The sequence below is a fragment of the Lithobates pipiens genome, unplaced genomic scaffold (genome assembly GCF_037356315.1).
Source record: "Lithobates pipiens isolate NorthernLeopardFrog02 unplaced genomic scaffold, aLitPip1_a1.2 Scaffold_1, whole genome shotgun sequence".
Taxonomy (NCBI): Eukaryota; Metazoa; Chordata; class Amphibia; order Anura; family Ranidae; genus Lithobates; species Lithobates pipiens.
The window spans coordinates 32,922,133-32,939,666 of NW_027507685.1; the positions used below are offsets into that span (position 1 = coordinate 32,922,133).

Below are 17,534 nucleotides of genomic sequence, written 5' to 3' on the forward strand. Positions count from 1 at the left end.
ATTATTAAAGGGGGCTTCCATATTGCCTGCAGATCCCCACAACCACCAGGCAAGATTTGTGGGGATGAGGCCCTTGTCCCCATCAACGTGGGGACAAAGTGCTTTGGGGGGCTGCCACAAAGCACCCCCCCAATGTTAAGTGCATGGGTGTTGGTACGGTTCAGGAGGGGGGTGCTCTGTCATCCCCACCTCTTTTCCTGCAGACTTCCAGGTTGCGTGCTCAGATAAGGGTCTCGTATGGATGCCATTTTCTTTTTAATTTTGGTGGAGGTTCCCCCTTAAATTTCATACCAGGCCTGAAGGGTATGGAATTTGGGGAAACCCCCATGCAATTTTACTTTAAATTTTGGTTTGGGATCCCCTTTAATATTTATACCAGACCCAAAGGGCCTGACAATGGACTGGAGGGATCCCATGCTGTTTTTATGACTGACTTTTATTTGTATTGCCGAGACCCAACAATTCACTATAGCCACTATTACTTTTAAATTACTTTTTTTTCCTTTAAAAATTTCATTTTGTGCAGGGACTGTTCTAAACACGGGAAAAATGCAGCACTTTACAGGCATACTATAGACACCCCCCAGGTACAAAATTTAAAGGAATATTTCATATTATATTATTGTATATTTAACAGACCAAAAGGGAGCAAATAAGAGTAATTTGTTAGAATTTACATAGAGTTTAAAAATACGTTTCTTTGTATTGTGGTTTTGATTGCGGCTTTCAAAAGTAGCAGCACACTCTTAAAAATGCCCAGTACACATTGTTTCTTGTTCAAATATTTTTTTTATTGCAAAATATAACAAATTACAAAAGAGGCAACTAGAAAACAGTACAGATAATAACAAAGGAGGTGCCCAGGGGCATTCATATGCAATGGGGATGCAGCCCCTATAACATATAAAAGAATCAACACACCTGCAATTGCTATAGCTATGTATAGGTTCTAGGTAACAAAGGATGTATGCTAATGTGCCAAAACAAAGTGCTATAAGCATGCAAGGCATCCTAGTTGAGCTAGAAACCATACACTGCCCTTATAGCCATAGTCTTGAGCTGTAGAATTGTATAGGAGCAAAGCTCTAAACAAAATAGGCACTGCTGTGCAGGCAAATGAAGTGGACAACCAACTTGTTACATGGAATCATATCAGCAGAATATAGAGTGGGTCCAACGCTACCTCAGGCAACACCCACTAGGATGAGCTGCCAGATGCAAACAGGGTCTGCTGTCCATGTAGGTAGGAAAGAAGAGATACAAGAGAGCCCCATGCCACTGGAAAGAAGAATAGGAAGGTGGGGCAAAGGGAAAAAGCAAGAGTAGGGGAGAGAGAGGGTAGGGGAGGGAAAGGAACCCCCGAGGGAGAGGTGAACTAACCAAGATGCCTTAACAAACCAAGTGGTACCGCACACATTGTTTCCTGTGTTATGGTATGAATAAGCCCTAATTCTGCTCATTAGTCTCAAAAACGTTATATAATGAGATAGTAGGCTGACCATATAAGCTTTATTGGATATAATAAATCAGAAATATGTACGCCCGGTGACTCCTCTCCAGGGACAGAATGACCCAGGTGCCCCAACACCTTTTCTAATTGGCATCACTTCCATGCTGAATGAAACACTATAGAACCTCTCTAACTAGCATGACTGCAATTGCACAGAGAGATCTCATTAATTTGTCCAATGAGAGAGCAACATCATAGGAGAAGGTAAGTGTCTCTTTACAACTGTGTCACTGATAGGCTGTGACCATTGGCAGGATTGGTGGTGTTACAAGGTCCTAAAACCGCAATTCTGGGTGCATAGTAAAGCTCACATTCTGAAAGCTGCACATTGATATACATGGTTTGCTATAGAATCCCAACAGTACTTTAAAGATCCATGTTATAATTAGAAAACATGCTAGTGGAAACAGCAGGCTTATGGCTTGGAGAGCTCACGAAAGAATTTGTGCTGATATTTCAAATATATTTTCTCAGTTCAGTGACATATTTACTAGACAGATTATCTCTGCAGCACTGCCTCTAGTGGTTCAGTAAGTGTAAGTATATTTTTATGTGTTTTGTCATAGCTCTAGGTGTCGTTGGCATCCATGTGTATAAGAATATACAGTATATTACATGACAGGAATAAAATCTATCTAATTCAATCTACTTTAAGTAAGAAAATCTACAAGAAAAAATAAAATAACATTTTCTGTGCATGTGAAGCTCCTATAGTTTCCCAGTAAGGCCAAATGTACACTACCTGTTTAGCCTGCATGCAGTTAATCCCAGCATTTTGTGCAGGCAGAGGGCACAGGTGCACCACCATGCTCCGCTGCCAGGAGCCTGTAAAATCTATGAGAGGCTGAAAGGTGCTGTGCCTGGATGGGGCTACATGCTGTCCCAAGTGATATTATTGTTTAGGGTCATAAGTGACTTCCTGGCATTCCTCCTTGGGCGCATATGGCCCTTGAAGCGGGAGTCCCACAAAAATGCTGCAGCTGCTGACTTTTAAAATAAGGACACTCACCTGTCACAGGGTCCAGCGACGTTGGCACCCGAGATCGTCTAGTCCCTCGGTTCTCGGATGCTGCCTCCGCCATCTTCGGTTAGGGGATCAGGAAATTAAGCCTTGCGGCTTCACTTCCCTTTTCCCTACTGTGCATGCGCGAGTCACGCAGCGAAATCCGAATGGTCCCCGCTGTCTCTGGGACCTGTGTGCGTCCCAGCAGACAGCGAGGCGGGGCGGGAAGAGGCGTGGACTCACGTGGAAGTCTATGCCCAGAAGTGGGTGCAAATACTTGTCTTAGACAGGTATCTGCACCCTCCTCCCCCTGAAAGGTGGCAACTGGAGGGGGGGGGGGGGTTCCAAAAAGCGGAGGTTCAATTTTTGTGTGAACTTCCCCTTTAACGTTAGTACCCTTGGTATAACATCTAGCCCTGTCCAGCCACTGCAGTTTTCTGCCTCCAATAAATAGTGCAACTGTGCATTCTGGCCCCACACAAAAATTTTGGAATCTCAGCACATGGGGCTAAATGCCCTGAGTATATATAAAAGATCATGTGCACTTAAATTGGCCATACCTTATACAATTTTCTAGTTCAATGTCCTTTGGATTTACCTTTAACTTTGTAGTGCAAGGGCATGACTAATTGCACACATTGAAAGTGTTTAGGTCTGACCTCATATTATATGGTTATGGTAAATCTAAGGAAAATTGTACAACAAACTTGTATAATGTATGGCCAGCCTTAAGCCTCGTACACACGGTACAATTTCTGACAGGGGACTGTCTGTTGACAGACTGTTGTCCTAAAATCTTACCGTTAGTATGCTCCTTTTGACAATTGTCCAACTTTCGGCCAACAAATGTTGGATGACAGGCTAATACATTTTCGGTGGACAGCAGTTTGACGTCAGATTTTCATATGGTCAGTATACAAATCTATCACACAAAAGTCGAAAATACAAACACGCAAGCTCAGAATCAATGCTCACTAGACACAAAATCAGCAGAAGGGGCCCAAAGGGTGGTGCTCAAGAGCTGCAATCCCTCGCAGTGCATCATTACATTTGTGTTTGTGGCACAACAATTGTGTACCATTAGTATGCAAGACAAGATCCTGGCACATGCCCTTTTGACAAAAATCAGACGCTTGGTTGGCCAACAATCATACCGTGTGTACAAGGCTTTAGACTCCAAAATAACACAGCCATTGCTAGTTTAGGCAAAACAAAGGTACCTTTTTTGTGATGAATGAAAACACCTGGTCTAATCAACCTAGGAAGACTAAAGCCCCACACACATTATTAGAGTGTCTGCAGATTTTTGTCTTCAGATTTACCAAAACCATATAATATGAGGTCAAACCTTAAGAGTTTCAATTTGTATGCAATCAAGTAGGCCCTTGCACTACATGGTTTTGATAAATCTGAAGACAAAAATCTGCAGAAAATCGAATAGTGTGTAATAACTTTAGGCCTCATTCACACCAGGCGGATCCGCTGCCACAGAGTCCGCCAGCTCAGCGGGAGATCTCTCCATTAAGGAGGTCCGCCAGGTTCCCCTCTGCTCACTGAGTGGGGAGGGGTTTGTCGAGTGCTGCTGCTTGCAATGGAGAGATCAGACGAAAACGGACAGCATGTCCGTTTTCATCAGATCTCACCCGATCCGATCTGCCAGAGACGGATGCGAACATAGGGCCATCCGTCTGATTTTAGTGGATCGAACCAGGATGGATGTACGTGGACATGTCACCGCTGACATCCATCACTCCATAGACTAACATGGAGCGCCCCTTCAGGTCCACCGACAAAACTGACAGGCGGACCTGAACGTTTCGACGGTGTGAAAGGGGCCAAAAGCCTCAGACACATGATTGGACTTTGTACAAACTTTCCTGTGGATTTTTGTACAAAGGGCATTGGCCGTGAACTTGTATTGCACACACACACGGCAGGACTTTTTCAGCCAACTTTCACCAAATCATGTGGTTTTTCTGCTCTTTAGTGCCACCTTTGGCCAACTTCTGTATTGTGGTCTGATCTTTTGCATTGGTTCTGAGCATGAATTTGTACAAAACTTTGTACAAAAGTCCTATGGTTTTCTGTTGACACGACCGGACTTTTCTCCATCAGACTTTTGTTGCCGGAAAGTTTGCCATTCACACAGCCAACAAAAGTCCGATGAAAACCGAAAAAGTTTGTCCGATGGAGCGTACACACGGTCAGAGATTGCCTTAAAACAGCTAATTTGCATGTTTGTTGTCAAAAAGTCTGATCGTGTGTATGGGCCTTTAGTCTTCCTAGGTTGATTAGACCAGGTGTTTTCATTCATCACAAAAAAGGTACCTTTGTTTTTTCCTAAACTAGCAATGACTGTGTTATGCAACCAGGTTCCTTACTGATTAATGCAAAATTTATATTTTACTGATAGGTCCACTTAGCCTGGGTTCACACTTGTGCAGTTCCAGGACACCACATGTGATTTGGTTTTGGATCACATTCCTATTCAAATCAAATGCAGTTTTTGAAGCGAGTTTTGAGGCTCAATTCTGTATTTTGTATGGAATAAATTCACACTGCGCAAAAAAATCTGCAGGCACAACTTTTTTTGCCACTCCGGAATCAGAACGTATGAGTGTTCACACCCACATGATCCGATTCTTGCAATTGTACTGCGCTTTGCAACATGTTTTGGGGTGTCATTAACCCTGACACCGGTGGCAGATCGCATGAATGGAGTGCGATTTTTATGCGGTGTGGGAAATGATCAGGATTTGCTTCCACAGGCGGTGGTCTCAGCGGGGGACATTGATAGTTTCAAAAAACTATTACGTAAGCATCTGAGTGACCACAACATACAGGGATATACAATGTAATACTGACTTATAATCACACACACAGGTTGGACTTGATGGACTTGTGTCTTTTTTCAACCTCACTTACTATGAAACTATGTAACATATATGTGAACCGAGGCTTAAGATTACACATTCTCTTAAAAGAGGAACTTCAGTCATTTTGTGCTTGTCAATCACAGCCAGTGAGGAGGGAGTGGAGGTGGGTCCGAGCCTTTTCTGTGTGTCTATTGGACACAGAGAGCAGGGCTCTGGACTGAGCACGCACAAGTGCCCCCTTAGCAAGCAGCTTGCTATGATTGCACTCAGCAGGGGGAGGGGCCAGAAGCATCAGCAGGGAACCCGAGAAGAGGAGAATTGCAAAGAGCAAGTACGTATACATTTTTTTTTTTATTTGCCTTATCACATAAAAGCTAGCCATACTGTGTAGAGCTTTAGAACTCTATTTAATTAACCACTAAAAGATATAACTGAAAACTTTTTTGACTTCTCTTTTGATTATTTGATAATAGATTTCTAGCTTTTATTGGAAAGGATTCATTAAAAATAAAGTTGAATTATTAAAGAAAAGGTACCTACAGGTATGCTTACAAATTGGATCACCTGGGTGCAGGCAATTTGTTTTAAAGGGTTTGTTAACTCACATCATGTAATTTATATAATCTGCTCTGCCTTATAATGATATGTCCCCCTGTGTGTGTGTGTGTGTTGTATAAAAAAAAAAAAAAACTGTATTTACCTTATCTGTGAGCGCTGATCAGCGGTCACATGATGCACCACATCTCTCCTCTCCCTGTCTCACAGATGCAACAGGAGGGGTCGAGATTACTCTGCTGAAATCAATCTGGAGGAGAGGAGGCGAGAGCCGTAGAGATGTGGCACGTCACGTGACTGCTGATCAGTTGTCACAGATAAGGTATATATGGCTTTTATTTTTATATAGCACGCATACAGTGGGACATATCATTATAGACAGAGCAGATTATGTACAATAAATCATGTTATTAATGCAGAGGCAGGCAGGGAGGGGATGGGGGAGGAGGACACAAGAGCAGAGAGGAGAGATAGCAGGCTGCGGCTGATGGAGACATCATGGAGGCAAATTGACCATGGTGTCAGGGCTCAGCAGCCATGATTACTGTGGTCAGTTTATATAGGGTTGGGGAGAAACTGGCAGGATCATCCAGGTTTTTTTAGTGGTTACAGGGGGCCAAATGACACAGGACAAGCACTGTGTCAAATAACATGCTTTAAAGGATCAGGATCCATATTTTTTTTTCAGAGTCTAATCAAGCCACTTTATGTGCAAGAACTAGTTTGTATCCACAATGCAAAGAAGCAGAATTGTGTCACCTACAGGCTCCAATTTTTGTAGAATAGTTTTTCCCTTAACTCATGCTGTAAAAATGTATTTTTTTTCCGATTTTTTCATTTCTTATTTTTTATGTTTTTTATATTTATTGGGTTTTCATATTACACAAATATAAACCATCAAATCTCGTATAGCCATAGAGCTTGAAAACACAAGCTCTGTGTATTATGCATACATATGAGAGAAACAATAACAATAACTACTGGGGTCAAAATATAAAAATAACAAAAACAAGAAACAAAAAAAGGAGGTGGGGGGATGGGAGAAGGCAAGTTTACCTGTACATAGTAGTACAACAAAATTGCAAAATTATATAATAGTACATAATACAATACAATACAACCCTCAGGAGTGGAAGCAGCACAGCATGTAATTTGGCGGTGACCATAGAAGGAATGGGTGGTGGCAGGAGTAGAAGATCAGGGCTACCTAAGATGAAAATATGTTTTTTTTGGGAGGCCTGGAGCCTCCTGAGAGCCATGGCAGGTTCATAGGTAGCTAAGTAGTTGTTGATGATGAAAGCTGTGCAATGGTGGCAGAGAGTATTCTTGTGTGAGGGTCCAGAAAGTTTTGAATGCTGCAGGATTGCCATGATACAAAGAAGATATATTGATGATGCTGCGAGTGCGCCAATAGTCAAACGTTTTATAGATAGTGGATGGAAGAAACATAGGGTTACCTTGGATAGTTAAGTGGATATGTTTGAAGGTAGCCCTATCAGCTTCCACACTTCTCTCCAAGCAATGACTGTGTCTCTAATGATTGCGTGAGCTCTAAGGTGAGGCAGCAGTGCTCTCAGTGTAAAACAGCAGGAAGGGTGAGCGTGGAGACTATGGCATCCCAAGCTTCCAACCTCTTAACAATCTTAGATATCAAAGAACGGTAGTTATAGCTATATATCGAAGAAGGTATGCCCAAGTATGCCCAAGTAAGTAATGTGTTGTGTGGCAATAGTAAATGGAGAAGATGATCACCATTTAGTGGACAGCCGGGGATGTAATGGTAAGACTTAATTTTTGTAAAAATTTATTCTAAAACCAGAGCTGAGTCGAAAGGCCGCAAATAGCTCCCGAAGCTTTTTGAAATCTGATGTAGAATTAATGAAAAATAGCAAGATGTGATCTGCGAAAAGAGCTGTTTGAAAGACTTGGTCGCCAACAGCAATAACATTCACACCAGCAGGGGAGTTAAGAAGCCTGGATAGAGGCTCAATAGCTAAATTAAAAAGTAAAGGAGAGAGAAGGCATCCCAGTCTTGTTTTCTTCGTCAAAGGAATGGTGTCTGAGAATAAATCAGGGGTAATGAGGTGAGTTGTCTGGGATTTTTACATTTGTTGTATGAAACATACCACTGTACCCGAAAAACCAAATGCAGCCAGCACTCTAAATAGCCAGGAAAGGTTAATGTTGTCAAATGCCTTTTTGGCCTTGAGTGAAATGATGGTGATGTGTTCACTGTAGCAGTCAGAGTGGGTGTGAGAAGGGCTATAACTGCCTGGGCAATGCCAGCTGGGGAAGCATGGTCATGAGCTGCAGTGTCTAGCAGCGAGGAAGACTGAGATCAGTCCTCAGCGCTGGGAGGGGGCGCCATTTTAGGTGCAGAGGCCGCTATGTCTCCTGCAGGCTGCTGCACAGAGGAGGCAGATTGGTTGTGGGTAGTGATGGACGAACGTTTCGCCCGGCGGTCGTTTCGCGGCGAATTTCCGACTTTCGCCGTCCGCGGGTTCGAACGCCTTTTTCCGTCGTTCGCCCCGGCGGACTTACGTGTTTAATGTATACAAGAACTTTAACCTTTCGTGACACGTTTATCATGTGTTACAGGACAACCAATTGAGACATGACAGCTCATGGACACTTGGACATTCCCCCTAACCTATAAATACACCCGATCCGGTGGCCATTTTACATTCTTTCTTCTGTCACTGTAGGGAAAGGATCCTGTGTGGAGTAGGGACAGAGAAAACGCTAGCTATTTGGTACACAAAAGTTCTTTTCAGGACTGGTATAGGTGTTAGGTCAGCAGCCTGAGTTTCTTTTGTCAGTTTAGATAAAGGGACAGAGCGCTGTATGCTGCTATTTTAGGGACAGCTCAGCCAGATTAGTCTTTCTTCATCATCATCATCATCATCATCATTAGCTGTTACTATCAGGTCCACAAAAGAGCTGTTCCAGCTAATCGTTCCAGCCTACTCTTTTTTGCCAATTTGTATAGGGACAGGCAGGAAGCAGTGTGTCAGGCAGTGAGGATAATTTTAAAGACTTGCTGTTACTATTAGTTCCACAAAGGTTCTTTTCAGGACTGGTATCAGTGGTACGGTAATAGGCTTGTACACGTATAATATTCTTTCTTCCAAATATAGAAAGAATATTATACTTGACTGCTGCCCTTCTGCTGCAGTCTGCTAATCATTCACAACTCACTTGTTCCACAAAGCTCTTTATCAGGACTGGTAACTTGGTCTGTCTAGGGTGCTACGGTACATAGGCTTGGGTGCGGTACAGTCTGCTGTTCTGTAAGGACCGCTATCGGTCCACAATACATAGGGTTGCCGTGCACTACTGCTGACCGCTGCCCTATACTGCAGCAGTCCTTCAGCGGTATAGGGACTGACGCACAGTCTGCTAAACACTAATACACAACCTGCTTGGTCCACAAAAGTTCTTATAAGGACTGGTAACTTGGTATAGGGTGCTACGGTACATAGGCCTGAGTGCAGTACAGTCTGCTGTTCTGTAAGGACCGCTATCGGTCCACAATACATAGGGTTGCCGTGCACTACTGCTGACCGCTGCCCTATACTGCAGCAGTCCTTCATTGGTATAGGGACTGACGTACAGTCTGCTAATCACTAACACACAACCTGCTTGGTCCACAAAAGTTCTTATAAGGACTGGTAACTTGGTATAGGGTGCTACGGTACATAGGCCTGAGTGCGTTACAGTCTGCTGTTCTGTAAGGACCGCTATCGGTCCACAATACATAGGGTTGACGTGCACTACTGCTGACCGCTGCCCTATACTGCAGCAGTCCTTCAGCGGTATAGGGACTGACGCACAGTCTGCTAAACACTAACACACAACCTGCTTGGTCCACAAAAGTTCTTATAAGGACTGGTAACTTGGTATAGGGTGCTACGGTACATAGGCCTGAGTGCAGTACAGTCTGCTGTTCTGTAAGGACTGCTATCGGTCCACAATACATAGGGTTGCCGTGCACTACTGCTGACCGCTGCCCTATACTGCAGCAGTCCTTCAGCGGTATAGGGACTGACGCACAGTCTGCTAAACACTAATACACAACCTGCTTGGTCCACAAAAGTTCTTATAAGGACTGGTAACTTGGTATAGGGTGCTACGGTACATAGGCCTGAGTGCAGTACAGTCTGCTGTTCTGTAAGGACCGCTATCGGTCCACAATACATAGGGTTGCCGTGCACTACTGCTGACCGCTGCCCTATACTGCAGCAGTCCTTCATTGGTATAGGGACTGACGTACAGTCTGCTAATCACTAACACACAACCTGCTTGGTCCACAAAAGTTCTTATAAGGACTGGTAACTTGGTATAGGGTGCTACGGTACATAGGCCTGAGTGCGTTACAGTCTGCTGTTCTGTAAGGACCGCTATCGGTCCACAATACATAGGGTTGCCGTGCACTACTGCTGACCGCTGCCCTATACTGCAGCAGTCCTTCAGCGGTATAGGGACTGACGCACAGTCTGCTAAACACTAACACACAACCTGCTTGGTCCACAAAAGTTTTTATAAGGACTGGTAACTTGGTATAGGGTGCTACGGTACATAGGCCTGAGTGCAGTACAGTCTGCTGTTCTGTAAGGACCGCTATCGGTCCACAATACATAGGGTTGCCGTGCACTACTGCTGACCGCTGCCCTATACTGCAGCAGTCCTTCATTGGTATAGGGACTGACGTACAGTCTGCTAATCACTAACACACAACCTGCTTGGTCCACAAAAGTTCTTATAAGGACTGGTAACTTGGTATAGGGTGCTACGGTACATAGGCCTGAGTGCGTTACAGTCTGCTGTTCTGTAAGGACCGCTATCGGTCCACAATACATAGGGTTGCCGTGCACTACTGCTGACCGCTGCCCTATACTGCAGCAGTCCTTCAGCGGTATAGGGACTGACGCACAGTCTGCTAAACACTAACACACAACCTGCTTGGTCCACAAAAGTTTTTATAAGGACTGGTAACTTGGTATAGGGTGCTACGGTACATAGGCCTGAGTGCAGTACAGTCTGCTGTTCTGTAAGGACCGCTATCGGTCCACAATACATAGGGTTGACGTGCACTACTGCTGACCGCTGCCCTATACTGCAGCAGTCCTTCAGCGGTATAGGGACTAAGAGTTTTGTCACAGGGTGATTTAAAAAATGACAGGCAGAGGAAGAGGCAGGCCCTTCCGCAGGGGTGGTAGGGGTAGGGCAGGAGCAACAGCCTTGAGCCAAAGTGGGAAGTTGCAGAAGGTGCGTTCAATTACTTTAAAGGACGCACCAGACTTGGTTGAGTGGCTCACTCAGCCTTATTCTTCTGCACCCTCCTCATCCTCTCGATCTGCACCCTCTTCTTCACTCTCTGCTATGTGCACCCCCAAAGACACTACCACCAACAACACCACCACCACCACATACCTTCCGCTTGAGTGCAAATGGGGGCCTTCATGCTCCAGTGTTTTAATAGGGACCCCCGTATAAAAAGCATGAGGGTCAAGGACCAGTACTGGGTGGCAACGTACTTAGATCCCCGGTACAAACACAAAATGGCGGAAATGTTACCGCCGTCGCAGAGGGCTGTCAGAATGCAGCACTTCCAGGCCTTGCTTCGAGAAATGCTGCATTCTGCTTTTGCGTGCGCTGGCAGAGGAGCAATTCCCACTCCCAGAGAAGGATTTGCGGGTACCAATCCAACAGCGCCTGCAAGAAGAGGCCGGTTTGAAGATGTGTTGGTGACTTCGGATATGAGGTCATTCTTTCAGCCGACCCATCGACAGGTGTCATCCGGATCCAGCATCAGGGAACGCCTAGACCGTCAGGTGTCCGACTACATTGGGTTAACGGCCGATGTGGACGCTCTGAGGAGTGATGAACCCCTAGACTACTGGGTGGGCAGGCTTGACCTCTGGCCAGAGCTTGCCCAATTTGCAATCGAACTGTTGGCTTGCCCCTCATCCAGTGTCCTGTCCGAAAGGACGTTCAGCGCAGCAGGGGGGATTGTGACCGATAAGCGTACTCGCCTAGCTCACGACAGTGTTAACTACCTCACATTTCTAAAAATGAATGAGGCATGGATCTCGGAGGAATTCAACACATGTGATCAGTAGACCATGTATATGTCTATAAACAATTTTTGGAATCAAGCACACAGACCTTCTTAATTCATTTGGCTCACTTCCCTGACCCAAAAAAGCACACCGTACTATATGCCCCTACCCTCCTCTTTGAAGAGGTTGAGCGGTGTCATATTTCTACTGGGGCTGCTTATTATGAGGGGTTCCCACCATCCCTGTGCTGTGCTGACTTCCTCCTGGGTGTTCTTATTATGAGGGGCTCCCACCATCCCTGTGCTGTGCTGACTTCCTCCTGGGGGTTCTTATTATGAGGGGATCACACCATCCCTGTGCTGTGCTGACTTCCTCCTGGGGCTGCTTACGGTGCTGCTGTCAGCGCTGTATGTCACGGAGCTGCTGTCAGCGCTGTATGTCACGGAGCTGCTGTCAGCGCTGTATGTCACGGAGCTGCTGTCAGCGCTGTATGTCACGGAGCTGCTGTCAGCGCTGTATGTCACGGAGCTGCTGTCAGCGCTGTATGTCACGGAGCTGCTGTCAGCGCTGTATGTCACGGAGCTGCTGTCAGCGCTGTATGTCACGGTGCTGCTGTCAGCGCTGTATGTCACGGAGCTGCTGTCAGCGCTGTATGTCACGGAGCTGCTGTCAGTGCTGTATGTCACGGAGCTGCTGTCAGCGCTGTATGTCACGGAGCTGCTGTCAGCGCTGTATGTCACGGAGCTGCTGTCAGCGCTGTATGTCACGGTGCTGCTGTCAGCGCTGTATGTCACGGAGCTGCTGTCAGCGCTGTATGTCACGGAGCTGCTGTCAGCGCTGTATGTCACGGAGCTGCTGTCAGCGCTGTATGTCACGGAGCTGCTGTCAGCGCTGTATGTCACGGTGCTGCTGTCAGCGCTGTATGTCACGGAGCTGCTGTCAGCGCTGTATGTCACGGAGCTGCTGTCAGCGCTGTATGTCACGGAGCTGCTGTCAGCGCTGTATGTCACGGAGCTGCTGTCAGCGCTGTATGTCACGGAGCTGCTGTCAGCGCTGTATGTCACGGAGCTGCTGTCAGCGCTGTATGTCACGGTGCTGATGTCAGTGCTCTGTATTACGGTGCTGCTGTCAGTGCTCTGTATCTCCTGCACCCTCTTGTTTGCCTACCCTGGTCCCTGACCTTCCCTCTCCTCCATTGCCTTCATTAGCTCCATAGTCCTGAATTGTCAGAACAATTTCCCAAATAAAAAAAAAATGCTTGTAGTTATCGATCCCAAATTCACCTCATACATGTATTATGCTATTGTCCAGGTGGTGGGACTACGTGCTACCCCCTAATAATTACCCCGTGGCCGCAAATTCGACCTAAAGGTTTGCGAAATTCGCCTCCCATTGAAGTCAATGGAGCCCGCGGCGAACGGTCGTTTTCGCGAACGTTTGTGTCCGTTCGCGTTTCGCGTTCGCGAAACGTCCCGTCGGAAGTTCGTCCATCACTAGTTGTGGGATCGCAAAACCGATCCATGGAGGTCCAGTGGGTAGAAGGAGTAAGGAGGATGCCCCGAAGTAGTAACAGGCTTTGGATGCAGGAATTGAGAAGTGCACAGTGGGAGCTAAGTGTGAGCTGAGTGTTCTCACCCCCTCCTCATGTGGCATCGAACTGTCAGATTTTTTCTTTTTTTACAAAACTTATTTTGATAGCATCTAACACATACCTTCTACAACAGACAAGAATAGGTGAAAATAGCCCAAGGTTTTGGATTTTTTGAAGTTCCATAGATGGGAGGAAACTATCAAAAATGAATTTGTAGTCTGTCTATATATATAACTAGAGGCTCCTTTGAAGACGTTAACTTTGCTAGCACTGATCAGAGAATGATACTGCTACGTCTGGGTAGAGGAGACACACTTTTCTGGAAACCCCATACTGATGGACTTCAATCAGTTGAAATACCATATAGGAAGTTTTTTTAAAGTGCTTGTAAAGCATGAAAGTAAAAAATCTTCAGTATGCAACTCCCCCCGCAGCCCCCCTAATACTTTCTTGAGCCCGATCATGATCCCGGGAGTCTGCTTCCTCATTGGCTGAGACACAGCAGCGTGAGCCATCAATCACAGCCAGTAAGGAGTGTGCAGGGGTGGAGCCAAGCCCCGTTCTGTGTGTCTTGTGGACACATAGAGTGGGGCTCAGGAGCAAGCACACATAAGTGCACCAATAACAAGTGGCTTGTTTTGTGTCACTCGGCAAGGGGGAGGAGCCCAAAGGGCCAGCAGCGACCCAAGAAGAGGAGGATTGAGGCTGCTCTGTGCAAAACCCCTGCACAGAGCAGGTAAGTATAACATGTTAGTTTTTTTTTTAATACCAAAGCCTTTAATATCACTTTAACCACTTAAGGACCACCGCATGTAATTCTACTTCGGCAGAATGGCATGTACGGGCACAAGCATGTACCCATACGTGCCTGCCTTCCAGCGGGTGGGGAGTCCGATCGGACCCCCTCCCGCTGGCTGCGGCGGTCCGTTTCGCTTCAGAAGGGACCCGGGATGAGGGGGTGGCCGTTGGTTTCTAGCCATCCCCTCTCGTTCGCTCCTGGCGAATGAGAAGCTTCCCCTGCCTGTGTAGTGTAAACACAGGCAGGGAGGAAGTGATGTCACTCTCCTCGGGGCGGTCTTTTTGACCGGACTGCGAGGAGAACACATAGTAAGTGTGCACCAACACTACACTGACACGTAGGTACACATAGGCACACAAATCACCCCCCGATTGCCCCCCCCCCAGTCACAGTGTCACTGATTGCAGTGATCATTTATTTACTGATCACTGCATTTAGTGTCAGTTGTGACAGTAAAAAGTGTCAGGGCAGTTAGTGTTAGGTCCAGGGTAGCCCCCTACCCCCCCAATAAAGGTTTAACCCCCTGATTGCCCCTAGAGTTAACCCTTTCACCCCCTTTTGCCAGTGTCACTAAGCAATCGTTTTTCTGATTGCTGCATTAGTGTCACTGGTGCCGCTAGGTAGCTAGTTATTTTTTAGGTTCGCCGCCAGGTTTTTATAGCATTAGGTACCCCCATATACTACCCAATAAAGGTTTTAACCCCCTGATTGCCCCTAGAGTTAACCCTTTCACCAGCGATCACCACATAAGTGTCACTGGTGACGCTGGTTAGCCAGTTAGTTATTTAGTTATTTAGGTTCCCCATCAGGTTTTTATATAGCGTCTGGGACCCCCATATACTACCTAATAAAGGTTTTAACCCTCTGATTGCCCCCAGGTAACCCTTTCACCCCCTTTTGCCAGTGTCACTAAGCGATAATTTTTCTGATCGCTGCATTAGTGTCACTGGTGCCGCTAGGTAGCTAGTTATTTTTTAGGTTCACCGCCAGGTTTTTATAGCGTTAGGTACCCCCATATACTACCTAATAAAGGTTTTAACCCCCTGATTGCCCTAGAGTTAACCCTTTCACCAGCGATCACCGTATAAGTGTTACGGGTGACTTTGGTTAGTTAGTTTGCTTTTTATAGCATCAGGGCACCCACCATTTATTACCCAATAAAGGTTTAAACCCCTGATCACCCGGCGGGTGATATCAATTAGGTTTTAGGGTCAGATAGGGTCTGCGTCGCCCCAGGCAGCGCTAGGTTAGTGCCAGTACCGTACAGTGCCAGTAACACCCACGCGCAAAGCATACACCTCCCGTAGTGGTATAGTATCTGAACAGATCAATATCTGATCTGATCAGATCTATACTAGCATCCCCAGCAGTTTAGGGTTCCAAAAAAACGCATTGTTAGCGGGATCAGCCCAGATACCTGCTAGCACCTGCGTTGTGCCCCTCCGCCCAGCCCACCCAAGTGCAGTATCGATTGATCACTGTCACTTACAAAACACTAAACACATAACTGCAGTGTTTGCAGATTCAGGCTTGATCCCTGCGATCGCTAACAGGTTTTTTTGGTAGCATTTTATATTTAAATCCTGAAGGCGGTGCTTGGTTTCGGGGTCCCGTACGCGACTAGGCTCCCAAAAAGTCCCCCACATGTGGTATCCCCGTACTCGGGATAAGCAGCAGAATTTATTTTGGGGTGTAATTTCACATATGCCCTTAGCATGTGTGAGCAATATATCATTTAGTGACAACTTTGTGCAAAAAAAAAGTTTGTAATATTCCCGCAACTTGTGGCAAAATATAAAATATTCCATGGACTCAACATGCCTCTCAGTAAATATCTTGGGGTGTCTACTTTCCAAAATGGGGTCATTTGGGGGGGGGGGGTTGTGCTATTTTGGCATTTTATGGCCTTCGAACCTGTGATAGGTAGTGGGGACTGAAATCAAAAATTTGCACCCTTAGAAATCCTGAAGGCAGTGATTGGTTTTCGGGGTGCCGTACGCGGCTAGACTCCCAAAAATGCCCCTCAGCAATTTCCTTGGAGTGTCTACTTTCCAATATGGGGTCATTTGGGGGGGGGGGGAGGTTTGTACTGCCCTGTCATTTTAGCACCTCAAGAAATGAGATAGGCAGTCATAAATTAAAAGCTGTGTAAATTCCAGAAAATGTACTCTAGTTTGTAGACGCTATAACTTTTGCGCAAACCGAAAAAATATACGCTTATTGACATTTTTTTTTACTAAAGACATGTGGCTGAATACATTTTGGCCTAAATGTATGACTAAAATGTAGTTTATTCGATTTTTCTTATAACAAAAAGTAGAAAATATCTTTTTTTTTCAAAATTTTCCTTTTATATCGTAAAAAAATAAAAATCGCAGAGGCAATCAAATACCATCAAAAGAAAGCTCTATTTGTGGGAAGAAAAGGACGCAAATTTCATTTGGGTACAACATTGCATGACCGGGCAATTACCAGTTAAAGCAGTGCAGTGCGAAATTGTAAAAAGACCTCTGGTCCTTAGGCTGACAAGTGGTTAAATATAGTAAAATTGAAAGTGTGATGTGGGTAGGTCAGGAACAAGGATAACCATTTTGCTAAATAGAAGGTAACATGGGAAAGTCCATTATTCTACTTTATGTAAATTTTTGACATATTGTGGTTGTCAGGATTTCTTGAGTTTAGTGTTAGGGATTACACTTTACAGAGCGTCTTGAAGTGGCAATGGGGCTACACTTGTATTTTCAAATGTATACAACAACAAAAAAAAACTTGTTATTAACCTAAATTGTTGAATCTGTTTATTAAGGAATTTTGTGCTGATTACATGAAAATTATGCCGGGGATTTTTTTGCATTGTTTTTATCTGATCATTTAGGAACCTATGAAATGTACAGAAATATGTTTATTGGCATGGGAACGAGGTATAATTAGGAATTAAGAGGAGAATAATGGATATTATTGTTTTTAGTGTGATTTACTTTGCATACAGGAATTTTCGCAGATTTTGCCATTGAAAGGGTTAAAACAATTGTATTATATGTTTTTGATAATATAAATTATTATTATTATTATTGCTATTATAATAATTATGTGCCAACATATACCATAACATGAATGTTAAATAATAAAATGTGTTAA

At 45.1% G+C, this 17,534-nt stretch overlaps 1 long non-coding RNA gene across 1 annotated transcript in view; it reads left to right on the top strand.

Moving 5' to 3' along the window:
- LOC143988552 (uncharacterized) overlaps positions 1-17,534 on the top strand; it is a 55,631-nt gene that overhangs the window by 18,364 nt on the left and 19,733 nt on the right. The window lies entirely within an intron of this gene.